Source organism: Papio anubis, chromosome 8, assembly GCF_008728515.1.
Source record: "Papio anubis isolate 15944 chromosome 8, Panubis1.0, whole genome shotgun sequence".
NCBI classification, from domain to species: domain Eukaryota; kingdom Metazoa; phylum Chordata; class Mammalia; order Primates; family Cercopithecidae; genus Papio; species Papio anubis.
The window spans coordinates 28,322,469-28,342,916 of NC_044983.1; the positions used below are offsets into that span (position 1 = coordinate 28,322,469).

At 42.6% G+C, this 20,448-nt stretch overlaps 1 protein-coding gene across 1 annotated transcript in view; it reads right to left on the minus strand.

Annotated features, from left to right (window-relative positions):
* Positions 1–2,533: 2,533 nt before the first annotated feature.
* The window catches only part of MBOAT4 (membrane bound O-acyltransferase domain containing 4), a 36,374-nt gene continuing 18,459 nt past the window's right edge, over positions 2,534–20,448 (minus strand). Inside the window, exon 3 of the transcript XR_001905450.3 lies at positions 2,534–2,605. The gene's annotated coding sequence lies outside the window, so the exon portion shown is untranslated. The remainder of the gene's footprint in view (positions 2,606–20,448) is intronic.

Genomic DNA, 20,448 nt, shown 5'->3' on the forward strand with positions numbered 1-20,448 from the left:
TACAGGCGTGAGCCACCACACTTAGCCAAAATAATCCAGATTTCTAAAGTCTAGGATATTTATATTGAATGTGACTAGATTCTTAAGTTTCAGATAACTTTTAATCAATGCACCAAAGTTAACAAGCAACACATTATTGTTAAGTGATATGTGTGTTTTAGGTCCCAGGATGCTTTATGATGTATACGATTGGTGGGAAATTGAAATTCGTATTTCTTCCCTATAATCTTGTATTGCCCTTTCTTTCAGTGAAGATTAGGAGCTCTGATTTTATTACAGGTCTGTTCATTTTATGGCATTCCCAAGGAAGAAAACATATCCTGTAGGTAAATATTTCAGATCAATGAAGCTTAACTTACTAAGAACTAATGTTTGTTTTACTGTAATTGTTTGAACGTATTAAGTGGATCCTACACTTGTGCTTTCTTAGAATATATTAAACCACTTTAATTTTGCCTTGGTAATTTAGGACTATCATCATAAACTATGTCCCCCCCCCCCCCCATCGTAAGTGGCTGCAGACCTGTAGTTTTCTGGAATTGTGTTTTTGATCCTTTTCGTACAAGTGAGTATTTGTTTCTAGCACCCCTTAACTTATTTTGTTTCCAAGTTGCTGATTTACAGTATATTAGGAAGAGTGGAAAGTGGTCAAGGAAAAAAATAAGGCAATCAAGCTTATTAAATCAATTATGTAACATTTCTGTACACAGTGCAACGTCAGTGAACTTAATTAGGGTGCCTCCTACCTCTTGCACAAATGAAATGCTTTGTGATAGGTATTCTTCCTCTTGAAAGGCTTTTTTAAGAAAACAAAATTAATTTTTAACTGTATACTAGATAATCTGAGATTGCAAAAGGAGCACCACGTAAGGGAGGTGTTCCCGTGCTGTGCAGCGGAAGAAGCCTTATAATTAAGTTTACTACGCTTTAATGTAGGGCTTATTCTGAGCTCAAGATACTCATAGACCTTTATCTGATTTCTGGGGTCTTATATCTCACTTCACCCTTTGTGTTGAGTTACTAAAAGTTTAGGGATGAAGACAGATTTACAGATTATTTTTACAAGAAACTTTAGACTGTATGGTTTGCTTCCAGTCTCTTAAAGATTATTTGAATTCATCTGTGATTTATGTGGCTTATGCCCATACACATGGTTAGTCACAGCGATTCAAATATTTACTGTTAAGCTTGTAAATTCCAGCAGAGAGTGGTGGGAACAGAGAAAATCCAAACCTGTTTCTATGAGTGAGAGATTATGACCATAAAGCATTTATCTTTCAACTGTAATTCTGGGGAGTTTTGTATTTAGAGGCAGTACTCCGTGTGTGTGTGTGTGTGTGTGTGTTTGTAGTGGGGGCAGAATCAGAATTTTTTTTTTACTTCAAAAGACAGTAGAGGCTGGGCGCAGTGGCTCACACCTGTAATCGCAGCATTTTGGGAAGCTGAGGTGGGTGGATCACTTGAGGTCAGACCTTTGAGACCATCCTGGCCAACATAGTGAAACCCCATCTCTTCTAAAAATAAAAAAATTAAGTCTGGTGTGGTGGTGGTGCCTGTAGTCCCAGCTACTTGAGAGGCTGAGGCAGGAAAATCGCCTGAACCTATGAGGCAGAGGTAGTGAGCCAAGATCGTGCCACTGCACTCCAGCCTGAGTGGCAGAGCGAGACTCTGTCTCAAAAAAAAAAAAAAAAAAAAAAAAAGTAGAACATCTAATACTATGAAAGGGAAGCGTGGTGGCAGTTTACAACCATAGAAACCAGCAAATAGAATAAAATACTAAAGACTAAACCTGAGTATTTCCATGTCTGTTAGTTAAGAGCATTAGTATTTATTAATTATCTTGATATATAGTGTGTCTGGCATTTAATATCGAAAGTATCTTTTTCTCTTGGTAGATCAGTTTATTGTATAATATGTAAATACAACTATGACATAAAAGTAAATGAACTTGTGTAGATTTGGGAACCTCCCCAAAATAGGACAGATGTTTTCCTGAAAGCTAGGTTTACTTATGTCAGCTATTTGAGGATTGTTTCTAAAAGGGTTTACAACTGAAACAACTTTCTAGGATTAAACCAAGTATAGATGGATTTATTTTTGTCAGGGTCTAAATCATCAACTTCCAAAACATAAGCAAGAATTGGCTCTAAACATTAACTGAGTGTAGCAGTGAAGACAAAGGTGTTAGTCCCTGAGAATTAGAAGAAAAAGAAGGTGGTTTCGAGCTCTACTTCATACTAGAAATGATGTTTGTCATTTACTCATGTAAATGGCCTAGTGATTTAAATTAAATAATTTAATGTATTAAATTATCAACTAAATCAAAACAGTGATTAAAACAGTGATTTCAAAAATATATACATTTAAAAACCCAGATGCTAAGAAATGTCCAATGAATTAGGTAGAAACAACTTGGTGTTCACATCTCTGTATTTCGCTTCAGGTATGTCATGAGATACTTACGCTGAAATTCCACGTTTGGTTTCAGCTTTTCCTCTAGAAAACTTCCCTGTTCCCAGTGGCAGTTACATGCCACATGACAGCATTCCAGGTACTACTGGAAAGAGGAAAATCTTGGAGCACAGTCCCTCTCTGAAGTGGTAATCTAATGAGATAAGAAAGACACAGAAATGTATCAAAGGAAGCTGATTCCTCTCCAAGCCGAGAGAGAAGTGTGGAGTTCACGGAAGGGAAAGATCTGAGAGGCAGAGGCTGGGTGGAGGGCCGTTTTCTCTGGCGGGTCCTGTGTCAGCCAGCAGGGTCATAGGGATGTGAGAGTTCCTCTGGAGCAGCAGTCTGGGGTTCTTCAGCGTCCTGGGGTTTCAGAGGCAATTGGGGACAGCTTTTTGATTCTGACACCCTGATCTCGAGACCCCAGATACCATGGAGATATAAAAAGTGGTGAGATTCAGGCTATATGTTAAAGAAATAAAAGGTCTGCTGATGAGTTGTGTGGAAGAGAGAGTGGAGTCAGTGAGGACTACCAAGTTTTTGCTCATCCGTATCACCTGGGTAGGAGTAAAGGCGTAGTGAGGGAGAGACTGAAAATAAAAACTAAGGTTCTGGACCACAGATCCAAACTGGTTCATCATATCTACCCGTTACTTAGACATGCCACGATTTGCCTTGTTTCAGGCCCTTGCCAAACAAAACACTATTCAGAGTTGGGACGCTAACTTTGTAACCGTTTTCTTTTCTTTTCTTTTCTTTTTTTTTCTTTGAGATGGAGTCTTGCTCTGTCGCCCAGGCTGGAGTGCACTGGTACGATCTCGGCTCACTGCAACCTCCACCTCCTGGGTTCGATTCTCCTGCCTCAGCTTCCCAAATAGCTGGATCACAGGCATGCGCCACCACGCCTAGCTAATTTTTTTTTTTTTTTTTTTGTATTTTTGGTAGAGACAGGGTTTAACCATATTGGACAGGCTGGTCTCAAACTCCTGACCTCAGGTGATCTACCCACCTCAGCCTCCCAAAGTGCTGGGATTACAGGCGTGAACCACCATGCCCGGCCTTTGTAACCATTTTTTAAATTCCTGGAGGGTTTACGTTTTGTAGCACACATCACAGCATAAGGGCTACACACCAGGTTCTGGAGGCAGACCACCCAACTTCTAGCTCTTCTTGATACTAGCGGTGTAACCTTAGCCGAGTTATTTAACCTGTGTACCATTTCCACATGTGTAAAGTGAATATACTAATAGTATCCACCTCATAAAGTGGTGGTGAGATTTAAATGTAACCCGCAGCGAGCTCACGTAGATAGGGAGTGAATGATAGATGTTAGCCGTTACTTTCACTGTTTCTTACCAATTACCTGTATTGCTAAGCAGTTTCCTCTTCTAAGTGGACAAACTCTTTAAAAACACATTTTAATGATCTAGTGGACTAAGCATGTGATCCTCTCTATCCCTACTCCTGCACCAAATCTTAGAAATGATACACTTGTGTGTGTGTGTGTGTGTGTGTGTGTATAGCAGAGAAATAGGCCAGGCATGGTGGCTCACACCTGTAATCCCAGAACTTTGAGAGGCTGAGGCGGGTAGATCACTTGACGTCAGAAGTTTGAGACCAGCCCCGCCAACATGGTGAAACCCCCTCTCTACAAAAAAAAAAAAAAAAAAAAGCCAGGTGTGGTGGCTCATGCCTGTAATCCCAGCTACTCCGGAAGCTGAGGCAGGAGAATCTCTTGAACCTGGTAGGCAGAGGTTGCAGTAAGCCGAGATTGCACCACTGCACTCCAGCCTGCACAGCAGAGCAAGGCTGTCTCAAAACAATACAAAACAAAAAAGAACAGAAAAATACATTGGCAAAGTTAAAACAAGAAAGGGAAGCCTTGGTGGATCTGAAACTAAGACATTTCTGAGAAAACGAAAACATACGGGATCATATTGAAGAGGGAAACTGCAGCCTAAAATGCTGCTAGCAAGCGTGGAAAAATACTACCATAAAAGGTGGGAGCTCTGCCAAAGAGCCTGTCATCGCTACAAGTGGTGGAATCCAGGAGCAGGAGGGGACTTATTGAGGCAACTTGCAAGGAGAGGACTTGGGGGGCCGCAGGGGAGCAGCCAAGCCTGCAGATGCCTGGGTAGCTCCACGTACACCTGCGTCTCCGTCTCACCCTCCATTCTGGGCCGGAGAGAACATGTTTCCTGCAGTAGCGAAGATAAGAATACCAAGTCTGGAAGAGCAGCCACCGGGCCGTCTGCTCAGCAGCAGCTCGTTTTCATCCCTAATGCTGGGAAAATCCTGTGCCTCTCCCTTTACTGAGACCCACAAGCAGGCACGTCTGGCCGTCCAGCCAGGGGGTCTCCGTGCAAAAAGGATCACTCAACAGCGCAGGAAGAAAACAAATTCAGAGAACTCACCACTGAGGAAACGAGAACACACCAAAGCTCCGTTTTTACAGTTTTAAGTATTGGAGCCACCCACCGGCCTAGGAAGACCCTAACAACCGTTGTGCAAAGTCAAGCTGATCAGGGTTAAAGTCAGAGAATATTTTACATTTTTTGCACCCAAATCCAGTTAGGCTGCCCCAGGACTGAACCCTAGGGAAAACACTTCATTTTGGTTTTCCTCAGAGGCTCTTTGTTTTATCACAAAGATGAATTTGATTCAAAGACACATAGGATAATCTTAATACGGATAAACCTTATTCACCAATGTATTCTCCTTCCTTTAACACTCGTCCTGAGACAGTGAACCCAGAACCTGCCATCTGCTTGGATAGGAAGGTAGGGAAAAATTATGCTCAGAATGACATATCTTACATGACATTTTTTGTTTTGTTTTCTTTTTCTGAGATGGAGTCTGGCTCTGTCACCCAGGCTGGAATACAGTGGTATGATCTTGGCTCACTGCAACCTCCGCCTCCCCGGCATAAGCAATTCTCCTGCCTCAGCCTCCCAAGTAGCTGGGATTACAGGCACCCGCCACCACACCCAACTCATTTTTGTATTTTTAGTAGAGACGGAGTTTTACCATGTTGGTCAGGCTGGTCTTGAACTCCTGACCTCAAGTGATCTGCCTGCCTCAGCCTTCCACAGTGTTGGGATTGCAGACGTGAGCCACTGTGCCCAGCTTACATGACATTTTGGATACCCACCTAGAACCCTGCATGGCCCATTGTGGACATTTATTCGAGTTGGAAAACTCTCTGATGGAGTCCAAATGGGCTCAATTATGCTGCAGCAGCGAACGACTCCCAAATCTCAGGGCTAACAACAAAGGTTTATTTCTCACTACGTCACAGATTGGCTGTGACTTTACTGGAGTATTGTCTCAGGAATCTGGGCTATCAGTAGCGCTGTCCGTCTTCTGGCAGACTTGGGAACAAGCATGGAGGCCTCGATGGTGGCTGTTAGATCTCTTACCTGGAGGTCACACGCTCCTCCTCTACTCCCCTTTCATTGCCGGAGCAAGTCACACAGCCACGCCTGATCTCAAGACATGAGGGAAAGTGAATGCCAGCAAGACAGTCGATCACCCTTCTTTATACAACTCTTCCCTTATTTCTCTCCTGCTCCTGAAACTCATGTACAGTACTTGACTTTTTTCTGATGTAAATACTGTGTGGCCCAGGAGTGGTGGCTCACGTCTGTATTCCCAGCACTTTCGGAGGCAGAGGCGGGTGGATCCCTGGAGAGCAGGAGTTCAAGATCAGCCTAGGCAATATGATAAGCCTCATCTCTGTAAAAATACAAAAAGTAGCCAAATGTGGTGCTGCGGGCCTGTGGTCCCAGCTACTCCAGAGGCTGAGGTGGGAGGATCGCTGAAGCCCGGGAGGCAGAGATTGCAGTGAGCCAAGATTTCACCACTGCACTCCAGCCTGGGTGGCAGAGCCAGACCCCATCTTAAAATTTAAAAAAAAAAATCTATATCATGTACCCCCAGATATGATGTACTGAAAAGCACACCATTTCCATGATATTCTTACCAAAAATGCATACCTTCATCTAATCCTGCACCATTGATCTCCCTGGGCTTACGGGATCCTCCTACCTCAGCCTCCCTAGTAGCTGGGACTACAGGCACGCACCACCATGCCTGGCTAATTTTTTTTTTTTTTTTTTTGTAGAGACGGGGTTTCACCATGATGCCCAGGCTTAGGAGAATGCTTTAAAACCTCACAAATAAATAAGGAAAAGATAAAAGGCCCAAGAGAGAAATAGCAAAATATATAAACAGGCAATTTCTAAATAAAAACCCGTAAGTGGCAAATAAAGAGTGCGGGAAGGGGCATTATTCTCATTAGTAATCACATAAATGAAATTTAAATATCAATATCATACTTTATATTACCTACAAATTTGGCAAAGATCTGTAAAAATTATAATACCCAGTGTTTCTAAGAAATTATAATACCCAGGTAGTACATATGAAAATGATCACTCTCATACATTTTAGGTGGGAGTGTAAGTAGTTGGTCTGAACCTTCTAAACCGTAATTTGGTAGTAAATATTAAAAGCCTTCTATAATGTTGTGATATAATAAGAAATATATTGGGAGGCCAAGCCGGGCAGATTGCTTGAGCCCAGGAGTTTGAGACCAGCCTGGGAAACATGGCAAAACCCTGTCTCTATATAAATACAAAAAATTAGCCAAGTATGGTGGCACATGCCTGTGGTCCCAGCTACCTAGGAAGCTGAGGTGGCAGAATCACCTAAGCCTTGAGGTAGAGGCTGCAGTGAGCCATGATCATGCCACTGTGTTCCAGCCTGGGTGACAGAGTGAGACCCTGTCTTAAAAAAAAAAAAAAAAAAATTTGGTTGCTACCCTCATTTCCTGGCACACAGCTCCTAACATCTTTGAGGTCTCTTAGGTCAGCAGTCCCCAATCTTTTTGACATCGGGGACTGGTTTTGTGGAAGACAGTTTTTCCATGGACAGGGAGGCGGGGGATGGTTTGGGGATGAAACTGTTCCACCTCAGATCATCAGGCATTAGATTCTCATAGATCTCTAGATCCCTTGCATGTGCAATTCACAATAGAGCTTTGTGATCCTGTGAGAGTCTGATGCCACCACTAACCTAACAGGAGGTGGAGCTCAGGTAGTAATGCTCACTCATCAGCTGCTTACCTCCTGCTCTGCTGCCCGGTTCCTAATAGGCCACAGACTGATACTGGCCTCTGGCCTGGGGGTTGTGGGGCTCTGGGGTTGGGGACCCCTGCCTTACATGATAAATGACCTTCTGTTCCTGAGTTGTATCCCTTAGGGTAAACGGGTAATAAAGTAAAGCACTTTCCTGTGTTCTGTGAGCTGCTCTAGCAAATGGTCAAATCCAAGAAGGGGGTTGTGAGAACTTCTGATTTGTAGCCAAGTCAGACAGACATTGTGGGTTTTCTGGGGACCTGCTACTTGTGATTGCATCTGAAGGGAGGGACAATCTTGTGGGACTGGGCCCTCACCCTGTGGGATCTGATGCTAACTCCAGGTAGTCAGTATCAGACATGAACTGAATTATAGGACACCCAGCTGGTGCTGGAGAATTGGTCAGGATGGGGGAGAAAAAAAACCATACATTTGGTGATTAGAAGTATTGAGAGATGTGTTGAGTAGAGGAAAAAAAATGGTTTGTTTTCCCTATACACCTTCAAAATATGCATACCATTTGACCTACTAACTCCCTGTATTGTAATCCTAGGGAGTTAGTCACAGATAGAAGATTGTCATCGCTTTACTAATTATGGTATTGAAAAATCAAAACAATCTTAAGGCCAGGTGTGGTGGCTCAGGCCTGTAATCCCAGTGCTTTGGGAGTTGGAGGTGGGAGGATCACTTGAGGCCAGGAGTTTCAGACCAGCCTGGACAAAATAGTGAGACCCTGTTTCTACAAAAAAATTTTAAAAATCTGAAAGTTAGCAGAAAATCAATTAAATCAACTATGACTGTATTAGGTGGTTATTAAAAATTACATTGTAGAAAAATGCTTATAGACATAAAGTTTAAAAAGCAGGCTACAAAATAGAAATTAGTGTGAATCTACTGTTTGGGAAAACAAAATATATATGTATATAGTTTGGAAAAACAAAATATATTTTTTGTTTGTTTGTTTGTTTCATTTTGGTTGGTTGTTTTTCTTGAGATGGAGCCTCGCTCTGTCTTCCAGGCTGCAGAGCAGTGGCAGAATCTTGGCTCACTGCAACCTCTGCCTCTTGGGTTCAAGTGAGTCTCCTGCCTCAGATTCCTAAGTAGCTGGGATTACAGGTGCCGGCCACCACACCTGGCTAATTTTTGTATTTTTAGTAGAGACCAGGTTGGCCAGGCTGGTCTCGAATTCCTGACCTCAAGTGATCCAACTGCCTTGGCCTTCCAAAGTGCTGGGATTACGGGTGTGAGCCACCGTGCCTGGCCAGAAAAACATAAATATATTAATATATGTACATACAGATACATATGTACATGTGGAAAAAGCTGGAAGGTTATTGTATTAATTTACCAGGGCTGCAATAACAAAGCACCACAGACTGGGTAGTTTAAACAACAGACATTTATTTTTTCACTGTTGGAGACTGAAAATCCAACAGTAAGGTGTCAGCAGGTTCAGTTTTTTTCTGAGATCTCCTGAAGGAGTGGCCTGCCCCTCCACACCTGTGGGTATATCTCATCAGGTGGGACAAGAGACTGAGAAAAGAAATAAGACGCAGAGACAAAGTATAGAGAAAGAACAGTGGGCCCAGGAGACCAGCGCTCAGCATACGGAGGACCTGCACTGGCACCGGTTTCTGAGTTCCCTCAGTATTTATTAATTACTATTTTCACTATCTCAGCAAGAGGAATGCGGCAGGAAGGCAGGGTGATAGTGGGGAGAAGGTTAGCAAGAAAACATGCGAGCAAAGGAATCTGTGTCACAAATAAGTTCAAGGGAAGGTACTATGCATGGATGTGCACGTAGGCCAGATTTATGCTTCTCTCCACCCAAACATCTCAGTGGAGTAAAGAACAACAAAGCAGCATTGCTGCCAACATGTCTCGCCTCCCGCCACAGGGCGGTTTTTCTCCTGTCTCAGAACTGAACAAACATACAATAGGATTTTATACGGAGACATTCAGTTCCCAGGGGCGGGCAGGAGAAAGAGGCCTTCCTCTTATCTCAACTGCAAGAGGCTTTCCTCTTTCACTAGTCCTCCTCAGCACAGACCCTTCACAGGTGTCGGGCTGGGGGACGGTCAGGTCTTTCCCATCCCATAAGGCCATATTTCAGACGATCACATGGGGAGAAACCTCCTTGGACAATACCCAGCTTTCCAGGGCAGAGGTCCCTGGGCTTTCCGCAGTGCATTGTGCCCCTGGTTTACCGAGACTGGAGAATGGCGATGACTTTTACCAAGCGTACTGCCTGTAAACATTTTGTTAACAAGGCACATCCTGCACAGCCCTAGATCCCTTAAAGCTTGATTCCATACAAAATATGGTTTTGTGAGCTCAAGGGTGGGGCAAAGTTACAGATTAATAGCATCTCAGAGCAAAGCAATTGTTCAGGGTACAGGTCAAAATGGAGTTTCTTATGTCTTCCCTTTCTGCATAGACACAGTAACAGTCCGATCTCTCTTTTCCCTACAGTCTCCCTCCTTGGCTTGCAGATGGTCCATTCTCCCTGTGTCCTCACACAGAAGTGTTGCGATTATAGGTGTGAGCTGCCACTGCACCCTATCTAGTTTTTTTATATAAACTTTACAATTCACTTGTCAATTTCTATTTTGTGTCTGTGTCCCGATTGTCTGATTTTAGAGGGATGCCAGTCATTTTGGATGAGAGTCCATGCTAATGACCTCATTTAATTTTAATTACATCTTTAAAGCCCTTTCTCCAAATACAGTCACATTCTGAGGTACTGGGGTTACGATATGAATTTTAGGGGAATACTACTCAGCCCATAACAGCTATATACAAAAATATTAACTAGGTATTTGTTAAAATATGGAGAATTTCTTAACGATTTTTTATAAAAAAGCTTTTAAGTCGGGCCTGGTGGCTCATGTCTATAATCCCAGCACTCTGGGAGGCCGAGGCAGGCAGATCACTTCAGGACAGGAGTTCAGAGCCAGCCTGGCCAACATGGCAAAATGCCATCTCTACTAAAAATACAAAAACCAGCAGGGTGTGGTGGCGTATGCCTGTAATCCCAGCTACTAGGGAGACTGAGGAAGGAGAATTGTTTGAACCTGGGAGGCAGAGGTTGCAGTGAGCCGAGATCGTGCCACTGCACTTCAGACTGGGCAACAGAGTGAGACTCCATCTCTAAATAAATAAATAAATAAATAAATAAATGTGTGTTTTTAATGCTGCACATTAAACAACCTCAAATAAAATAATAAAATTAGAGTTGATTATCATTATTACTAATAATTTTTGCCCCAAGCAAGTTTCTGAAAAGGGTCCAAATAGCTCATCCCTTTGAAGCAGATTCTGAGTTGGAAAATCTGTTAACAGTTGCTTCCTCCATAACAAACATAAAAGAACAGCATGGGCCGGGCGCGGTGGCTCAAGCTTGTAATCCCAGCACTTTGGGAGGCCGAGACGGGCGGATCACGAGGTCGGGAGATCGAGACCATCCTGGCTAACATGGTGAAACCCCGTCTCTACTAAAAAATACAAAAAAAAAAAACTAGCCGGGCGAGGTGGCGGGCGCCTGTAGTCCCAGCTACTCCGGAGGCTGAGGCAGGAGAATGGCGTGAACCCGGGAGGCGGAGCTTGCAGTGAGCTGAGATCCGGCCACAGCACTCCAGCCTGGGCGACAGAGCGAGACTCCGTCTCAAAAAAAAAAAAAAAAACACAAAAAAAAGAACAGCATGGATCCAGATCTCCTCCAGCCATTTGGGGAAAAATAGAAGAATACGAACTATCATAAGACTGCACGTGCATAAGATGTTACATGATATTCTTTTAGTTGTAAAATATAAAGAGGGCAAAATATAAATGGTCACGTAATAAGTTGTATGTATTTGTATATGTGTACATATATACATATATATGTATTTTTTTTAAGTCTGGTAACAAAATACATGACACGAAATCTACCATCTTTGTTTAATTTTGTTTCTGAGACAGATTCTTCTCGATTCCCTTACCTCCAGGGTTCTGTGTTTCATCTACATATTGTGTTTTGGGTGTTTTGCTGTTTATTGTTTTTGTGTTTTTTTGTTTTTGTTTTTGTTTTTTTTTGAGACAGAGTCTCACTCTGTTGCCCAGGCTGGAGTGCAGTGGTGCCATCTCAGTTCACTGCAACTTTGGCCTCCTGGGTTCAAGCGATTCTCCTGCCTCAGCCTCCCAAGTAGCTGGGATTACAGGCACCCGCCACCACCCCCGGCTAATTTTTTGTATTTTCAGTAGAGACGGGGTTTCGCCATGTTGGCCAGGCTGGTCTTGAACTCCTGAGCTCAAGTGATCCGCCCACCTCAGCCTCCCAAGGTGCTGGGATTACAGGTGTGAACCATCATGCCCAGCCTAGATATTGTTAATAAGATAAACTCATGAAATGACTTGGACACCTGAAGGAAAGCAAAAGACATCCTTCCTCTGCCAGCAGTGGTATGTGGGCTTTGGTATAGTTTTTCTGGGGCTGACAAGACTCCGTTGCACTGCTTTTTACTCGATGTGAGGATATTTGATTCTGGCAGTGGTTTCTTGGCCTCTGGATGGCAGTAGAAATTCCTGAGCTCTGGATTAGGGGTGTGGGGACTAACAGGAAAGCTGGTGGACAGCTCCTTACCTTCTGCTCCCCCAAGCATTCCAGTGATTCCTTTTTTGTTTTATTTTTATCTTTAAAAAAAATTAGGCCAGCACAGTGGCTCACTCCTGTAATCCCAGCACTTTGGGAGGCCAAAGCGAGCGAATCACTTGAGGTCAGGAGTTCGAGACCAGCCTGGTCAACATGGTAAAACCCCATCTCTACTAAAAATACAAAAAATTAGTTGTACATGGTGGCACGTGCCTGTAATCTCACCTACTCGAGAGGCTGAGGCAGGAGAATCACTTGAACCCGGGAGGCAGAGGTTGCAGTGAGCCAAGATCATGCCATTGCACTCCAGCCTGGGCGACAGAGCAAGACTCCCTCTCAAAAACAAACAAACAAAAAAAAAAAAACACAAAAAAATTAACTTTAGTTGTCAAGGTAATTCAGTGTGGAAGGAATCATCTCTTCAAGATGATTCTGCTGGAATAACTGGATATCCACATGCAAAAGAATGAAATTGGATCCGTACTTCACTCTATATTCAAAAATTCACTCAAAATTTTTATGTAGAGACAAGGTGTCACTATGTTGACCAGGCTGGTCTCAAACTCCTGTCCTCAAGCAATCCTCCCACCTCAGCCTCCCAAAGTACTGGGATTATGGGTGGGTGCCACTTCACCCAGTCTAGCATTGTTATATAAACTTTAGAATTAGCTTGTCAATTTCTATTTTAAAAAACTTTTGGGAGGGCCGGACACAGTGGCTCATGCCTGTAATCCCAACACTTTGGGAGGCCAAGACGGGTAGATCACTTGAAGTTGGAAGTTCAAAATCAGCCTGGCCACCATGGTGAAACTCCATCTCTACTAAAAATACAAAAAAAAAAAAAAAAAAATTTAGCCAGGTGTGGTGGTGCATGCCTGTAATCCCAGCTACTCGGGAGGCTGAGGCAGGAGAATCCCTTGAACCTAGGAGGCAGAGGTTGCAGTGAACTGAGATCGTGCCACTGCACTGCAGCATGGGCAACAATGCAAGACTCCCTCTCAAAAAAAACTTCTGGGAGTTTGATTGGGATTGCACTGAAGCTATAGATGAATTTGGGGAGAATGAATCTTAACAATTGTAACAGTTATCTATTGCAGCATAACGAACCACCCAGAACCTATTGACTTAAACCAATAATCATTTGTTCAGCTCACAAATCTGTAATTTGGTCCGGACTTAACAGTAAGAGTTTGTCTGTTCCACATGGTGTCAGCTGGGGTTTGGTGGATCATCTCCCAAGATGGTTCACTTACATAGCTGGCAACTGGTGCTGGATGTCTAAATGGGAGATCAGCTAGTATGAAGGCCGGGGGTCTCTGCTCCTCTCCATATAAAACTCTGCCTCTCCATGGCAATGTGGCTTTCTTACATCCATTCCAAGAGTGTGAATCATCCCAAGAAAACCAGTCAGAAGTGTGTGGACATTTTATGACCTACCTTAGAATTCACAAAGCATCACTTCTGCCATACTCTAGTGGTCAACTCAGTTGTGTAAATGTCCCTCCAGGTTCAAGGGGAATGACCATAGACCATTCAATGGGAAGAGTGTTAATGTTACATTGTAAGAAAAGCATATGGGAAGGAATATATTATGGTGTCCATCTCTGGAAAATGCAATCTGCCACAACAATATTGAGTATTTCAATCAATGAACATGGTATATCTCTCAATTTATTGAGGTTTGCAACATCTCTCAGCAGTGTTTCATAGTTTTCCATGTATAGATCTTGCAGTCATTTACTACATTTATTCCTAAATATGTCAGGTTTTCTGATGTCGTACTAGCATTCCTCTCTCTTTCGCTCTCTCTCTCACTCACACACACATACATATACACACATACAAACTTCAAGTACGAAGTTTGTTTGCATGGTTCCCATGTCTATCCTTATTCCTGCTTAGGAAGCTCTATCCAGACCTATAATTTATTCATTTAGTCAAACAATAAATAACATAATTTCAATCAATGAAAAGTAAATGAACCAAATAGAGCAGAGTGAGGAGATGGGAATGATGGCATGGGAATGGGATTTATTTTAGACAAGGTGTTCCTCTCTGGCAAGCTGTCATTTGAACAGAGACATTAATGATGTAAAGAAGCAGTGTCTCTCTCCTTGGAGATCTGGGTAAGAACATTCTGGATAGAAGGACCAGCAATTTCAAAGGCTCAAAGAGAGGAATATGCTTTTTTTTTTTTTTCTTTTTTCCAGAAGATAGCAAGGCCATTGTACCTGTGCAGTGAAGAAGAAACTACCAAAACACAAAGTTGGTAAGATTGGTAGTCTCACACTGTCAACTGTCTCTTATAACCTAATCTCAGAGGTGACATACCATCACTTCTGTCATGTAATATTCATCACACAGACCAACCTTGATTCAATGTGGGATGATGAGAATGCCAGAAGAGGGGATGGGTCACTGGGGCCACAGTTATTTTTTTTTGCAGTTTTTGATCTTTTCATTAGGTATTGGGGAATGGAAATTCCTGTACCTGACTTCCCTCTTCCTTATCTACCCAGTAGTCTCTTGCATACTTGCTTTCATATAAATTTTCAAACCTATACAAAAATAGAAGAATATATTAAACTCCCCATCAACCAGTTTCAACAATTCTCAACACGTGGCTGTTCTGTTTCATCCATATATTCTCCATTCTCTCTAACTCAGATTATTTTAAAGCAAATCCAAGACATATCACTTAATCTGTGAGTATCTCTAAAATGTGACCCTTCCTTATTCTTAAGAAAAAAAAATATGATTATTACACCTGAAAAAGTTAAAAATAAAGCTTTACTATCCAGTTACTGTTTAAATTTCCCTATAGTATCCTTTCAAAGTTGGTTCATTTGGATCAAGATCTAAACAAAGTCCATATATAATTCATATATATAGTTTATTATATAGTTATTTACATAACTATATAAACAGAAAAAATTATAAAAATAAAATGTACTTAGGGTCAGCTGCACATTTAAGAAATGGGGAGGAAATTACCTTTGCTTTTCTCTTCAATCCTAAACAACATGTTCCCTTGAATTCAGGTCATTACCATGAGTGTCACCCATTAGGAGTTAACATAATGTTCTTTCTACAGGGAAATGTCATCTAAGCTCTAAACAATTTAGAAGCAAAGTTGTGGTAAGCATTCTTTTCGTAAGTTGAGAATGCCAGAAAACATCACCTCACATGTCCTCAGGCTAATGAATCCACCTAAGGCACTAGATGTAACATACCCAGATTGGCCATGAAACTAAATCAAAGTATCACTTGAATCTTATGAACTGCACAAAATTCCCCGCAAGGAAAACATACATACATAATTATCTCACTTGTTGTAGCTTAAAAGGTGTTTCTGAAGAAAACGGTGCAGCAAGAACCAAGCAAGACAAAAATACTTCCCTAGAAATAATCTGGTATCTCTAGCTGTTGTTATGATTGTTCCTGGAAACGAGCCAAAAGAGATCAATAACTATTTGATGGTTATGAGCTGCCAAATATAGACTAAGAAATTAAACCTACTATTCAGGAAAGAAAGAGTCAGAGAAGTTAACAGTGTTTTCTTAGTAGGAGAGAACTATTGTCGACTCTCAGCTTTTTGGTGAGCCACAAAAATATCACTTTGTTCTTTTTATACAATAGAAAACAAATGGAAGGAACGTAATAGGAAATGCCGGCTGTTTATAAAGAACCTTGAGCACTCAGCAGATTTTCTTCCATTGCTTTCTATAAAATTCTTGCTGGATGAATAGAGGCAGGTTGGGAGATGGGTGCCTTACTTTTTCTGCTTAATGTGTTGAAAAATTAATAGAGCACTTATACAATCATAATGCCTTCATTTTTAAAATTAAATACTCTAAAAGGAATATTTTATCCACATCCTGTTTTGGTGTACTAGGAAACTTGGGGCCCCGAGGGAATTGCTTGGGTTGCCCAGTTGGCCTGTGCTAGAACTGGGACAGAGCCAGAACTCCTGCCTAGAGGAAAGGGATTCAGACTGTTTCCCCATGAGATGGCTTTGCCAACATCGGAATCAGCCATTATCAGGAAGAAAATGCTAAAGTAGTCATGGGTCATTTTACTCTATCATTTCCTTTGAAATGCTTTGGAAATAGATGCATTTAGACATTTGGAAAAAGCTCACATAAAATATAATCACTATCCCTTCACCTGTTAGTACTGAGCTCTTAGACTATGGAGAATCAAATTTCCTGAACCATCTCCTATATTATAAATCTGTGAAGAATCTGTTGTAAGTGACTTGAATGTACTATCTAATAGTTGGCGTTCTAATCAGGATAATTACTAATGATTGCAATTGGTCATTGCAATGGCCATAATCTATGGGTCTTTATGATATGTCTACGAATGTGGTGGTCAAATCAGTTCTTTCACATCCACTGGACCTGCTTCACCATCAAAATCAATATGCTCCTCATCAATTCATCCTTCTTCCCCCATCACCCAGCTATGGCAGGCAGCTGCCAGGACCTTTCAGGTGACCAGAGAGAGGGCTCATCACCTGCAGAAGGGAGATCACATAGGCTGAGTGGCATCCTCTGGGCAGAGGTAGAACACGACCTCTTGGCAGTTTTCTGGTTTGAATCATTTCCTAATGCCTGTCAATATGAATTCCTCGAACTCTCCATCTGGGTGCCTCTAACTTAGTCCATTTTGTACTGCTGTAACAGAATACCTGAGACTGGGTAATTTATAAAGAACAGAGGTATATTTCTTACAGTTCTGAAGGCTGGAAAGTCCAAGGTCCAGGAGCCCACATCTGGCAAAGGCCTTCTTGTTACACCATCCCATGGCAGATGGTGGAAAGGCAGGAGAGCATGTATGAGAGAGAATAAGAGATCGAACTTGCAACCGGGTGTGGTGGCTCACGCCTGTTATCCCAACACTTTAGGAGGCCAAGGTGAGTGGATCGCCTGGGGTCAGGAGTTTGAGACCAGCCTGGCCAACATGGTGAAACCCCATCTCTACTAAAAATACAAAAATTAGCCTGGTGTAGTGGCGTGTGCCTGTAGTCCCAGCTACTAGGGAGGTTGAGGCAGGAGAATCACTTGAACCCAGGAGACAGAGGTTGCAGTGAGCTGAGATCAAGCCAGTGCACTCCAGCCTGGGTGACAGAGTGAGACCCCGCCTCAAAAAAAAAAAAAAAGGAAACTAAAAATATAATTTTTTTAAAAAAGAGATGGAACTTGCAGCCTCAAGCCCTTTTATAATCAACATTAATCCTTGCATAAGAGTGGAATTCTTATGACCTAAATATAGTCATGCTCCTCATAATGACGTTTCAGTCAATGACAGATCACATATATGACAGTGGTCCCATAAGATAATAATGCAGCTTAAAAATCCCTATTGCCTAGTGATGTAGCTGCTGTGTTAGAACTGCATTATCCAGTATGGCAACATGCTGTGGGGGTTTGCAGCCTAGGAACGATAGGCTATACTAGAGGTCCCCAACCTTTTTGGCATCAGGGACCGGTTTTGTGAAAGACAATTTTCCACGGACTAGGTGGTGGATGGGGGATGGTTCGAAATGATTCAAGTGCATTATATTTATTGTGCACTTTATTTTTATTATGGTTACATTGTAATATATAATGAAATGATTATACAACTCACCATAATGTAGAATCAGTGGGAACCCTGGGCTTGTTTTCCTGCAACTAGACGGTCCCCTCTGGGGGTGATGGGAGACAGTGACAGATCATCAGGCATTAGATTTTCATAAGGAGAACAGTTCACAACGGTTCACAATAGGGTTCACACTCCTATGAGAATCTAATGCTGCCACCGATCTGACAGGAGGCAGAGCTCAGGCAGTAATGTGAGCGATGGGGAGTGGCAATAAATACAGATGAAGCTTCAATCACTTGCCTGCCACTCACCTCCTGTTGTGTGGCCCAGTTCCTAACAGGCCATGGATCAGTACTGGGGGTCAGAGACCCCTAGGTTATACCATATAGCCTAGGTGTGTAGTAGGCTAGACCATCCAGCTTTGTGTAAGGCCACTCTATGATGTTCATACAATGACAAAATAGCCTAACAATGCATCTTTCAGAATGTATCCCCGTATTAAGTGACACATGACTGTACCTTCCATTAGGCCCCACCTCCCAACACTGCTGCACTGAGGATTAAGTTTCCAACATTTGAACTTTAGGGAACACATTCAAAGCATACCAGCCTCCTTTTCCAAGTTCTCATGGAATTGATGAATCCAGTATAGATGGATCAACAGACTGAATGTATATCAGTGAAGTTTTCCTGTGGTTTGCTTTATGAAAATACATGAATAGAAAAAGGCCAAGGTGTCTCCACTAAAAAAAATAACTACAAAAAACTAGCCGGGCGAGGTGGCGGGCGTCTGTAGTCCCAGCTACTCGGGAGGCTGAGGCAGGAGAATGACGAAAACCCGGGAGGCGGAGCTTGCAGTGAGCTGAGATCCGGCCACTGCACTCCAGCCTGGGCGACAGAGCGAGACTCTGTCTCAAAAAAAAAAAAGAAAAAGGCCAAGGTTGGATTGTCCCCTTTGGAGAAGTTTAACTACTGGAGTGGATCACTAAACCTGGGACATATATTAAAGCCACTGGCTGACTGTTGATCACAATAACTGTCTACAGATTAAGAAGGAGGCCAGTGCAGCTTAGTAGCTGCTATGATTCAGAAGGATGGGGCTGCACTATGAGGGTAGATTATTCAGAATAATAGGTTGACAGGCCAGACCAGCACTATGGGAGGCTGAGGTGGGAGGATCACTTAAGGCCAAAAGTTCAAGACCAGCCTGGCCAACATGGCAAATCCCCATCTGTACTAAAAATGCAAAAAAAAAAAAAAAATAGCTGGACATGGTGGTGCATGCCTATAATCTGAGCTACTTGGGAGTCTGAGGCATGAGAATCACTTGAACCCGGGAGGCAGAGGTTGCAGTGAGCCGACATGGCACCACTGTACTCCAGCCTGGGTGACAGAGTGAAACTGTGTCTCAGAAAAAGAAAAAAAAGAAAAAACAAAATAATATGCTGACAGATTACCTGAGTTCTCGTGACACTTCCTAGGTGATGATGCCATTTCAGTCTATAAATAATGAAGGCTATAGTTTCTTGCTGCTCTTAGAAAGGCTTATGCTATAGCTTTCTGCTAAACATTTTCTTATTAAGCTTTGCCAGCATCCTGAGTTGGTTTTCATGGCTTAGCTTACCCTCCTCTTAGGTATTTCTTAATCACCAAACTCTCAGACACTATTTTCAAACAAATGAATGAGGCCCCCTGCCTGGGGACCTGAAAGAGCTTCCAAACCTCTCAGAGTGATTTGGCTGATAAAAGTGGGAGGCCAGAGGTCAGGAGGCATGTGCCTACTGGGCTCTGCTTCCATGGGTTACTGAGCTCTAGTACTTGGTCCACAGAATTTAGTTCACTTGTCCAGGGTTACTTCCTGCAAGACAGAGACAGCTGGCCCCATCCTTGCATTTGTAAGGATAGGCACAATTCGTCAAAATACTATTCTATACTTGGGAGGCAGACATGGCAGGATTGCTTGAACCCAGGAGTTCAAGGCTGCAGTGAGCTCTGATTGTGCCACTGCATGCCAGCCTAGGTGACAGAGTGAGACCCTGTCTCAAAAAATATATATATACACACACACACAGTCTCTCTCTCTCTCTCTCTCTCTCTATATATATATATATATATATATTTGCATTCTGTAGAGAATGATTCATTCTCATATATATATATATTCTGCTTGGGCCAATAAACGGGCCGGAACAAGACAGAAAGCAGGGGTAACCTGAGGGTTACTTCTAGATCAAGCAAGAGAAGGAAAACATCAAATCCAGATCTGGAAGTGAGGTTAGAGCACATTAACGAGAGGATATTCCAGAAGGGTAGTGGTTGAATTTTTTTAAAAGAGAGGGTGGGGTGTTAATAAGCAGGTACTACCAGTCATGTGGCAAAGGGAATTCAGGAGCAATGGGCAGCGTCTTGGAAGTGACAGAATGGATAATGAAGGATAGGGAAACTGCTGCCAAATGGGAGGGAGCAGCGGGGGCAGGAGTTGGGAAGTGAACAAGTTAAGACCTAACAAAAGAAACAGAACTGGAAGGAGACACCTCCTCTCTGTTCTCTGCCCATCTTGGATCCGGGCTGTACTCTGGGCAGACAGATGGCTCCGGTCTACATCTTTGGCTCCAACTTCTTTCCTTAGATCAATTCCCA